The sequence below is a fragment of the Gavialis gangeticus genome, unplaced genomic scaffold (assembly GCF_001723915.1).
Source record: "Gavialis gangeticus isolate Ggan-Ray unplaced genomic scaffold, GavGan_comp1, whole genome shotgun sequence".
NCBI lineage: Eukaryota > Metazoa > Chordata > Crocodylia > Gavialidae > Gavialis > Gavialis gangeticus.
Genome location: NW_017729024.1, coordinates 172,444,596 through 172,455,722, shown reverse-complemented (window position 1 = coordinate 172,455,722; position 11,127 = coordinate 172,444,596).

The window sequence follows — 11,127 nt, the reverse complement described above, 5'->3', positions numbered from 1 at the left end:
ATGTAATCCATACGCTGGAAACTGAATGAGATTGTATGAAATTGTAGTAAGGCAATCCATACCCAAGAAATTCCATGAGATTGTACCATATAGATATGTAGTAAGGTAATCCATACCCTGAGGAGTGTAGTACATAAATAAGAAAAATAGAAGATGGGGCAGGAGGGAGTGGCAGCAGCGGTGGGCGAGAGTGAAGCAACAGCTGCACAGGAGCACAGAGCCCTGACTGGTGTCCCAGAGATGGGGCCTGTGGGGATCCAGTGCATGGCAGCAGGAGCTTGGAGCCTGGGCCAGTGGGAGCATGGGGTCCATCTGGCTCCATTGAGTGGAGTTTGCATGCAGTTCCTGGGTTTTCCATCTGAGCCGCATACTTGTGGGGTGGAATCCTGTGCAATGGAGCCAGCAGCCCATCCCCACTCACTGCTACATTCAGGTCATGGAGAATGGTGGGAAGCTATGTGTTATGGAGCCAGGCTGAATTCATTCCTCTCCCTGCTGCCCTGGGTGAACCCCATGATCTGCACTGCTGGCTTCATCATGTGGTACTCCCCCTGGCAGCATGGGGCTCAGGCATGTGAGCCCCATGTAATGGAGCAGGTGGCCTGGCCACATGAAGTCCTGGGGTTTTCCAGGACTACATGACACCAGGGGGCTCTGTGTGCTGCTGGTGCTGGTGGCAGGGGCTGTGCACAATGGGGGGGTATGTTTGTAGGGGGGGCACCCCCCATGAACACACATCTACCCCCCCATACACACACCCCAGCCCCATTCTACCTCCACATACCCCACAACCCTCCACACACCCGCAGCCCCCAACAATCCTATATCCATCCATACCGCATGTCCCCACTGTATCTTCCCATCCCCCACATCCTCTCATACCCACACTCCCTACATCCCTCACAATCAGTCTTGCATCCATACCTCCACCCCCACATGCCCCCATACCCACCCCTGCATCCACACACCCACACACATCTCACTCTCCTCCCCCACACTGCACGTACACACAAACCCACCCACTTCCCCCCACAAACCCATTCTCACCCATCCACACCCACACCCCCCATGAACCCCACACACATATACACACCCACACACACACACACACACCCCCTTCCCCACACTCCACATACACACACACCCACACACATACCCGGCACAAACACCATACCCTCCCACTCATACCAACCCCAACCCCAACCAGACCTTCAGTCTCAATATGGCAACCAGTGGGTGGGGCACCCATCAAGGGTTGGGGTTACCCTTGCAGCCCTTAACTCTTCACCCCCTGCTACAATATACAAGAGTAAGTCTTTATTTTGAGCGATTATGTGATCACTGCCAATATACACAGTATACGCCCACTAATCAGGACAAAAAAATATTTTTTGAAATAAATTAAAATGTTATTGTAGATGTTTGATCTTTAGTATATCTTTTTTTCTGATTCCAAGATCATAAACCCCCTTCCCAGAAGGAGTACATCCAGAGGCAAAGGTCAGGGGTTGGGGTGGGACTTCCAGTCTCAATATGGCAACCAGTGGATGGGGCACCCATCAAGGGTTGGGGTTACCCTTGCGGCCCTTAACAGCTCACCAGAACTTATTAAGTGGCCCTCCAGCCAACATAATTGTGCACACCTACCTTTATGCAAAAATTATTTTTGTCAGAATTCTTTAAATTGAAGCTTTTTGGTGAAACATGACAGTTTTGATGGAACTTTGGGAAGGGTTTTAATGTTCATGATGGAATATATTGTCCAAAATCGAACATGCACATGAGCAAGAGAGCACAGAACAGCAAATTATCTCAGCCAGGGTACTCACCTGGGATGTGTCAAACCCATGCTTAAGTCCTTGCTTCAGTGATTACTTAATGAGTGGAGTAGCTCTAACTGGGGAGCTTGAGGGTAACCCACCAATAGCCAGTAGTCTGGTGTTTAGGACAAAAAGATACTTAAACTTGGCTCCTTCACAATCCAAGAGAGCATATAAATCACCAGCCCACTGGACTATGTGGAGTAGGTAAACACTCTTTCTGTCTCTCTGTCTCTCTCTTTCTGTTTTTCTTTCTTTCTTTTTTTAACCAAAAAGGTGACAAGTGTCTTTATTGCACCCCCAAGTTTTAAGGGATGGGAAAATCATTTCCTTCCCAGTCTGAAAACTCATACTTGGAAAGATGAATTTAATGACTAGAATATCATCATATGCATCTCACAAATGCTTACATTTGAGGGATATAAAACAAGGTTGTAAAAAGTGAGGCAGTGTAGATCCCTGGGTAAATGTGAAGTAATGAAGAGAATAGGAAAACTATTTGTGAACCATCTGCAATAGATTTCAGGATTAAAACAGTGTGAATGGGAACAGCCCTGCAAAAAAACTCTTCAGTTGCTCACATCAGCCATGTACCACACTCTGAACAGGTTCTGACTGCCTTGCTATAGCTCTGGTAACAAAAGCAGAGGCACAGGCATCATCATAGCAATTCCTAGGTCATCGAGTTAAAAGAGTTATGATCCACAACTCAAATGGAACAGAAGCCGATCTGCATTTCTTTCTTGTCTGTAGCCAGCAGAAACCAACTGAGGCAGCAGGACCCAAGAGAGGGTGTGTGAATAATGTGATCCTTGGCACCAGTGACTTCAAGGCACTTGTATTCACAGTAGTAAGACCTTGGGGACCATGAAAAACAAATACTGTAAGGAACAAATAGTGTCTATCTTGATTGATCTTTTATGACTTATAAAATTAGTGGAAGAAGAAAATTATTTCAACCTAACATAGATGCAAACACTGTCATATGGACTGAAAATGGCTGGAAGGTATGTTAAAAAAAAGCTATTAATAAATAGCAATGTATCAAGGTGAGAAGAGGCATTTAGTAGAGATTTGTGGTAGGTAGGCTCTTATTTAACATCTCCATTAATGATTTAGAAGAAGATGTAAGCATCCCATTAATGATTTTGTTTAACTGAACGCTAAATTGAGAAGTGCTGCACATGCCAATGAGAGAGAGCTACAGTAACAAGAGTCTCAAACAATTAGAAATGCATGCTGAAAATAATACACAAAACAGCTTGGAAAAATGCAAGGGAAAAATCACACCTTCAGTGAGAGCGAGAAACCTGAAATGATTTCTAGAAGTGGGTTTCATCGTGGCAGCAAGAAAGTATCACTAACCTCTCCCTCTGCAGCTCTGGTCCTATGTCCAAAGTATCAGAGTCTTTTTGGAGCACTATCCTACTTGAAGATACTCACAATCTGATGGGAGATCTGGACGACAAAACTTATAATTTATTAGACTATAAGTTACAAGGAAAGATTAATGCCCACTGTGCTCCCATAGCTTAAGCTATCACTAGGTAGGAGTTGTAACATTTTGTAATTTTGTAAAGTTTGGGGTTACTGTGATCTCCAAAAGTAACAATCAGATCCTTATCATTATGAGAAGGGGCAGGAGACCAGCCTACAAATGTTCAAAAGTGGGGATCACTGAAGAGGGAGAGGATTTACTTAGGGTGAAATGAGGAAGATACTAGGAGTACCAGGGTGTAACTAAGCTTAGGAAAGCTGAGGCTGAATGTAGAACAGGTGAATTTTCAGGTTGGATCAGATCCATTCACCTCTGGTAACCTGACTGACAGTGGCCCATATCAGACGCTCCAGATGAAGGAGCATGTCTGTATCGTAAGCCGATGAGTCTATATCAATTTAGAACCGATATAAAAATACTTCTCAGTGAGGAGAAGTGGTAGAAGCTGCATCACTTGAAAGACAGAAAACTAGACTGGACAATACATAGAAAGCAGAAGCAGGAATCAGTATTAGTCCTTGGGAGAGGTGTTGGGGATTGAACCTAAACCACCAGCACAACAAGACCACACTAAAAATGATCGTGGATACATTTCAGGAAGGCAAGGGCATGTGAAGCCAGCCTCAGCACAGTCAGCACAGGCTAACTAGAAGGTCACTGAAATCAACTTTTACACATGCTCTGGGGGAAGGGGGGGTGCTTTAAGTAGAGCACTCTAATTGAGGTGCCATAGCATGTCATGTATCAGGGTCCTTATGATTAAAAATGGTAGCGGGGGCACTTGAACTAAAGCTCATTCAACAAGCTTAAGTTCAAGCACCCCTGCTGTCATTTTTAAGGATGGGGACACTGATACACAGGACGTGGGAGGCTACTGGATCATGGTAATTGTCTCTCTCTTCAAGAGTCGAGTAATTACAGTGCACTGAAGCAGTCTCTGTGCTCATGTACAGGCACCCAATGTGACATATTCCCTGGACTTTGGTGATGGACTTTGGATCAGATTCCAAGAGCTACAGTATGGAAAAATAAAAGCCCTTCCCAATAGGCCTCTGTGAAGTGGCTAGTATTTGCTTTGGATTTGTATTAGGCTGATTTGGGAGACAGTGATTTGATTCAGTAATTTGAATCACTGTCCTGAATTGATTCAGCCAAATCTGATTTGGAGATTTGGCCACCACTGAATCAGCTGAATCTCCGAATCGAACAGTCCCCATCCCCCATCCACTCTCCCACCCCCTCATTGGCTGCCCCACCCAGACCCACGGTCCCAGCACTTAAAAAATAAAAAAGCCCCACACTCACTGGCTCCTGCCAGGTGGGGGAGACAATCCCCACTGCCCCCCACTGCCCCGTGCTCCCTGGGGGGCTCTGCCATGAGACCCCAGAAGCTCCAATAGCCTCTGCAGCAGCCAGTGAGTGAGGGGCTTTTTTTTTTTTTTTACATCACCGGGGCCAGGCGGGGCAGCCATTGACAGGGCTGGGAGAGCAGTCAGAGGTTGGGGGGCACTCAGGAGGTCTGGGGGAGCAGGAAAGGGATGGGATCTGGATAGGCCCCACGGCCCCTCCCCTCCTCCTTTAGCCCTGCCTCCTGCCCCCTACTTACCCGCATGGAGTCTGAGTCCAGCTCCCTGCGGTGGTGATCGGGGACTACCCAAATCTCTGAATCTCTCCAAAACTCTCTGAATCTTTTCCAAATCGATTCAGAGGCTTCAAATCTATTTGGACCTTTTTATTGGTCTTCTGATTCAACTCAGATTTGGATATTCAGCCACCAAACTGGGCCGAATCTCCTCCAAATCAAATCAGCAACTGAAGCTGTATACAACCTTACTTCCCAGGGGTGGATCTAGAGCTGGTGTGCTGGTTTGGTTACCCCATCACCTGGCTTTGGCTATGCCTCACATAAGCTATTGGTGCCGGGTCTGCCCAGAGCACCTGCTTTGCATGGCTCTCACACCCAATGGGGGACAGCTACAGCAGATTGCTCCTTTCTCCTGCTGCTGAATTCATTGGGGAGGGGGAAAGAAGGGATGGGAAAACGGGAGCAGGCTTTGGAGTCACACAAAAGCACAGAGGTGGGGGCGGCCAGAATCCATCCTAATCAGCGGAGGAGCTCAGAGCTCACTGCTCATCACGAGCTCCAGCTGGATCTGTGCTGACCAGGCAATGAGCCTCGAGCTCACTGCATTCATGGCACAGCCAAAATGTGTGTTGGGGGGTGGGGGGGAGCAGGCCCACCTTGTTCTGTTCCTGGATCTACTATTGCCCTTCCTCCTCCATGTCAAGGAAAATTTTGATTGAATACTGCCAATGCAGAGAGAATTAAAGCTGACATGCGCCAGACAGGCTCATGGAATTTTCCATTGGGCTCACCCAGCACGTCTCTCCTGGGCGACCCCAAGAGCTGTCAGTCAGGCTGACCTACTTTTCAGCCCTGCACATGCTTGGTAACAGCAGAGAGCTCAGACTCACGCATGCTCAGCCAGCTAAGAGCATGATGTCATTCAGCTAGAAAGTTCTTTGAGGGACGCAATTGGCCACCAAATTGGTATATAAGGTTAAGGAGCCCCTCCCTCGGGGGGAGATCCGTTCAACTGAGGACAGAGGTTACTCCGTAGGGACTGTCCCTCAGTTAGGTCTCCTCCAGCGTGGGCTCTCGCTGCATTTCGTACCTCGTTTATACTGTATTGATTCTCCGGTTACTGGACTGTTTTCAGCTCTGATTTTGACCTCGCTCTCGGATCACCCTCGATACTTCACTACGACTTACCTGGCTTTCAACTTCAGCTATCACCTCGACTATTCGATCGTCCTTTGGAACTGGCATCACGACTCTAATCAGTTCATCGAGTTACAGTTCTTCCCATTGTTTGTTTATCCTTTTATAAGCTGTCGACCAGCTCTGGGACTAGCCAGCAGGCAGCCGCCCCTAGCTCCAGCTAGATAGCAAGGGCTTGCTGGTGAACCCCGTGAGCCGACAGACCCCTCTGTTTGTTTATTGTTACCATCCACTGTAACTGAAGATCATTGCCTACGCCTCAAAAGCATAAGTCGAATAAATCCCACTTGTTTAAGAAACCACACGCTTCCATGCCGCTCAATACTCCATTGCCAAAAACTCCCGCCTGTCCACTCCAATTGCCACCACCCGGCCGCCCCACCGTGACCACGACCATGAGCTTGGCTCGCCAGCTCCGGGGCCATGACACTCCAGAAAATGGTTCATGGGCACTGGAGTAACCTAGTTCTTGTGTTTCTAGGTTCTGGTGACTCCTGCTTAATCTAAAGCTTATCTTACAGCCGCAACATCTCTACCTTTTGGACAGTTTTCTTCCTCTCGTGCCCTCAATTCTACTACTCTGACTACATCGCGATGCAACCTTTAAGCTCACTTGTCTCTAAACTCAGCTGCTTCCTACTCTTACCTAGCTGACTAAAATTACTTTTCTGTCTGTGCTGATTTATTTTCCCCTTTTAGCTCAAGTACTTATCTTCCTTTCTGCTTCTGTGCCGGCACTTGCTCTTCTTGCCTGCTCCTTTTAATTATTTTGCAGCTTCTCTGCATGAATCTTTACTTCTCCCCAGCAAATTCTTTCTTCACTTCTGCTTAGATTCCTCAAATCTCCCTCCCTCATTCCTGTTATGGACTGCAGCATCCTCCCACACCTATCCATCCCAAGGGTGGAACAACCTCTTTGCTTCTCTTCTGATCCTCCAAAAGTTACTGCACTAACTGATAAACCCATCAGGTAAAGACCCACTAGGTCGTCATGCACCATTCCTTAAATATACATCATGTATCAAATCACCATAAGAATTTTCCGAATGGCGAAGACTGTTCTACTGTCAAATAATCCTGCAAAGGGTGACTTGGAAATCACCCTTATTGAGACATTTGAAGCACAACTGAGAAAAGCAATGGGCATGTTCTAAAGGACACAATCCTACTCTTGAAGAGATGTTTGGATTTAAAGGATGGACTAAAAGACTTACCTCTGTCTAACGGCCATGAGTCTATAGAATAAACCCTGCAATGAACTGCTACAGAGAGAATACAGGAATAATAAAAAGTGCTCAATACCTTCCACTTGATTGTTGCAATAGGGTTCACTGGCAGTGAGGACTGCATGTTTTTTTGCTGTTTGACAGAGTATTTCCATGTGGAAATTCAAGGTCCTAGCAGGGACACAACATAGATTTTGCTGCTTCAAAAGTACAGCCTCCTACCACTTAAGCTAAAGAATTATCTCTCCTAAATCTAAGTAATATAAAAGATGCACAGTTTCAAAGCTCTTGTTAATGCCCTGTAGAGCGCACATCTGAGTTCTTCCCCTGCCACTGCTGTAAAGTTGGAAATGAAATACAGCGGTGAGTCTGAGGTTGTGGAGGGTCACTAAATACAATCTGCACTTGTATCATTATGGCTTTTAGGCAAGGATCTCAGTGGTTTCTACAATAATCAATAACAAAGCCTCTCCACCCCTCAGTGAAGGAGAAAAGCTTAATTACAGATGGGTAACATGAAGCACAGCAAACTGAAGTGACTCATGGCAAATGAGTGAGAGGCAGTGATAGAACTCAAGAGTTTCAGGCACCCGCCCTAATCATCAGCAACCTACTGAAAAAGGTAAAAGAGTACGTAGTTCAGGGGAAAAAAAGATGGAATTTGATACATTCACAGAGAGATTTATATGATGGTGCAAAACTTAATTCAGTGACCCAGAAGATCTACTCCAGTCCCATGTTCCCATGATTATAGGGGTAGGTTATTCTGCAATCATTGAGTCTAGGGTTTATTGCACCTTGCTCTGTATCGTTTGGTTACCGACCACTGTCAGAGGTCAGCCGGCGGGTCCACGGATGGGTCCCCAGTGGCCCAACGGTCCGATACAGCAGGGCAGTTCTTACCTCCCAAGGAACACAACTCACCTGGAATATGTGGGGTATAATTTTTCCCTATACCACACGCACACATTTATGCAGCTCTGTGTTCAAAATGTACCAAGGGATCAGCGGGTCACAGATGGGGTAGCTGCTTTCTCCGTCACCGTTCTGGGGCTGTGCAGGCCCCGAAGCAGAAGTTTAGTTTGTCGAAGAAAGCTCCATGTAAAATGCAGAATGCGGCTGGCCCTGTGATGTTACCATCTGTCATGAGCAGAAGTCATTTCCTTCCATGCCTATATTTGATTTCAATTAAAAGAAGACAGCTTGCTTAATCTTTCCCAAAAGTTGATATGGTGTATACCTGAGTGAACGGGCCAATTTCCCTTATAAATTATGTATACAATCCACAACTGCATTCCCTCTTAGAAACTCACAGGAAAATTCAATTTCTCTTTTAGCTTATATTTTTTCATGGTTCTTGGGATATTCATTTCATATTTTCTGCTCATTTTTATAAATGTCTTATTTATTCAAGCTCTTCATAGAGGAAAGTAATGCCATGCATTGCTGATTTTATTACTTTGGACAGTTTACAATATCTCTTCAGAACCTAACATGTTAATTGATTTTAAAATTCTAATAAATTTGAGCCATGCCTTCGCATTCTACATACTGATGCCAGAGAGGCTCATTGAAATGTCTTCCAGTTCCCCCCTGGAGCTTCTCCCAAAGTGGATTGCTGCCCCCTCCCCTCTCCATGACTCTGCATCATGGGAGAAGCATAATCTTCCAACCATCCGGATGCCCAACTGTTTAGAAACAGTGCTAAATGTTGTTGTGTGGGGTCCCAGCCTTGTATAACAGCAGTCTTATGCTCTCCTTCCGGTGGCTATAGGGACATTCACATCTTCCCCTCCCCGCGGAGTTACACGATTTTGGATGACTCCATAGTCAACGCCCTGGTTGACTCGGGTGTGACACTGAGGAGCTTTAGACAGGGCTACTGTCATAGCCCTCCACCCAGAGAGCGTCTTCCGCCTATGCACCACGGTTCTGTACAAGTACATAACTCTGAGCCTTATTGATCGTGTCTGCAGCACACAGATATCCACAAGGCACTCGCTAAACTCTCAACATCCCTTCCCATCATGCAATGGGCTCGGCGTAAAATCCAGACAGGATTCAGCAAGGGACATATTTGCTTTAGCTGCTCCAAAGTCCTGGTCATACTGTAGATGAGATTTCCCCGGGATACTGTAGTTGCGTCAAGCCCTTCTTAGCAGGGAAGAAAGCTGCGGTAATTGAGTTCAGAGTTTGAGAAGTAATGGGGGTGCAAGTAGAGGTGCTTCTTAAAGGTTCAGGCAGGGAACTCTCTTCCAGAGGAAATAGTTTTCTTTCCTTTCTTTGGGGAGTCACCTTCCTCTGCCCCTTCTCCAGCTTTCCCAGCTTCCTTGGCTTTTCAAGGAAAAAATTATGAGAAAAAGCACAAGTTTGCTGCAAGGCACAAGGCCAGAGGCATCACTCCATATGTAGCAGCATTTCTAGATTAAGACATACTGTAATGTTTTACATATGGGTAATGCCCAAAGACACCCAACTGGAAAGAAAGTCAGACCGGCAGCGCTGGGTTATTGGTTTGTAGCAACTGCACCATTTAGAGGTTGTGATGGAAATTATTTATTAGGATTACATCATGCATTTTTAAATTATTTATTGTTCAACATATGCAACTGCAGTTTGAGCTGTGGACCAGGGAGCAGTACATTCAGTTCTGTTTGCTTCTTATCTATTGTTATCTGTTGTATCCATTAATGCAACTGTTTATTATCGTAATATATCTACACTAAAATGGATAAATGAGCAAATGCACTGAGTAGCTGAGAGATGCACAAGCATAACAGACAATAGGTTGTTCTGCTTACTATTTTTATGATTAAAATAGCACGCAGCAGCTTCAGCCATGAATGGAGCTACACTGTGATAGCACGATAAAACCTGAAGTAAAAGTTGGCCCCTACCTTGAAGAGCCCGCAATCTGAATAGACAAGCAAGACTTAAGACAAAGAGGTATATCACACAGGCAAGGCATGTGGTGCGATGACTCTGCATGACAGGAGAGATCTGGGGGGAAGTCATTGCTTTGCCTTTGTATGGTTTTTGGTGAGCTTTTGTTGAAAGTCTGTCTGTTTGTCTATTTTATAATACCAAAGTGGATTAGAAGGGAAGACAGAAAGGGATTAGTTAAAAAAAAAAAGAGAGAGAGAGACGGGTTTCTACCCCTCCAAAGCCAAACCAATTTAGGTTGTAGATGAATAGTTTTGCATATGCACCAAGTCCCGATATTTAATCTCCAATATTAAACTTGGTGTTCCTCGTCACCGGGATATAAAAGGACACAACATCTATCCAAGGTGACAGAAGTAGCCAGCCTGCAGTGGACATTTTGGGATCCCAGGGGGGTGTTTGGATTGCTCATTTTCATGAGATTAGATTTTTTTTTTTTTTAAACCTGAGGTTAGGATGCCTTGTGATGTGTGCTCTGAATACAAAACCAGGCTTTCCAAGAGAGAATGGAGGAAGGCAATTTCCACATTCAGTCTCCACACCTTCTCTTAAGAATGCTTTCGATTTAATTAAAACTCTATTTTATCCATGAGCACTGTATTGGCTCTAACATCTTTCTGCCAGTGTGAAGTCATAGAATGGCCTTTCCCTTTCTTATTTCATGGATTTGCTTTCTCCATTTGTTCCTCGTTGACCTAAGAAATTGCTGAATGCTGGGCTTCTAACTGCCCATAAATATCATTGGTCATACTGTATGATTATAGAGTCTTTATTGGCTTGGTTTCTTGGCTTTGGAACCCTTTGAAAATTAAAGTACAGCATCTGAAAGAGCCTTTGTTATTCTGCTTCAGGTACCAC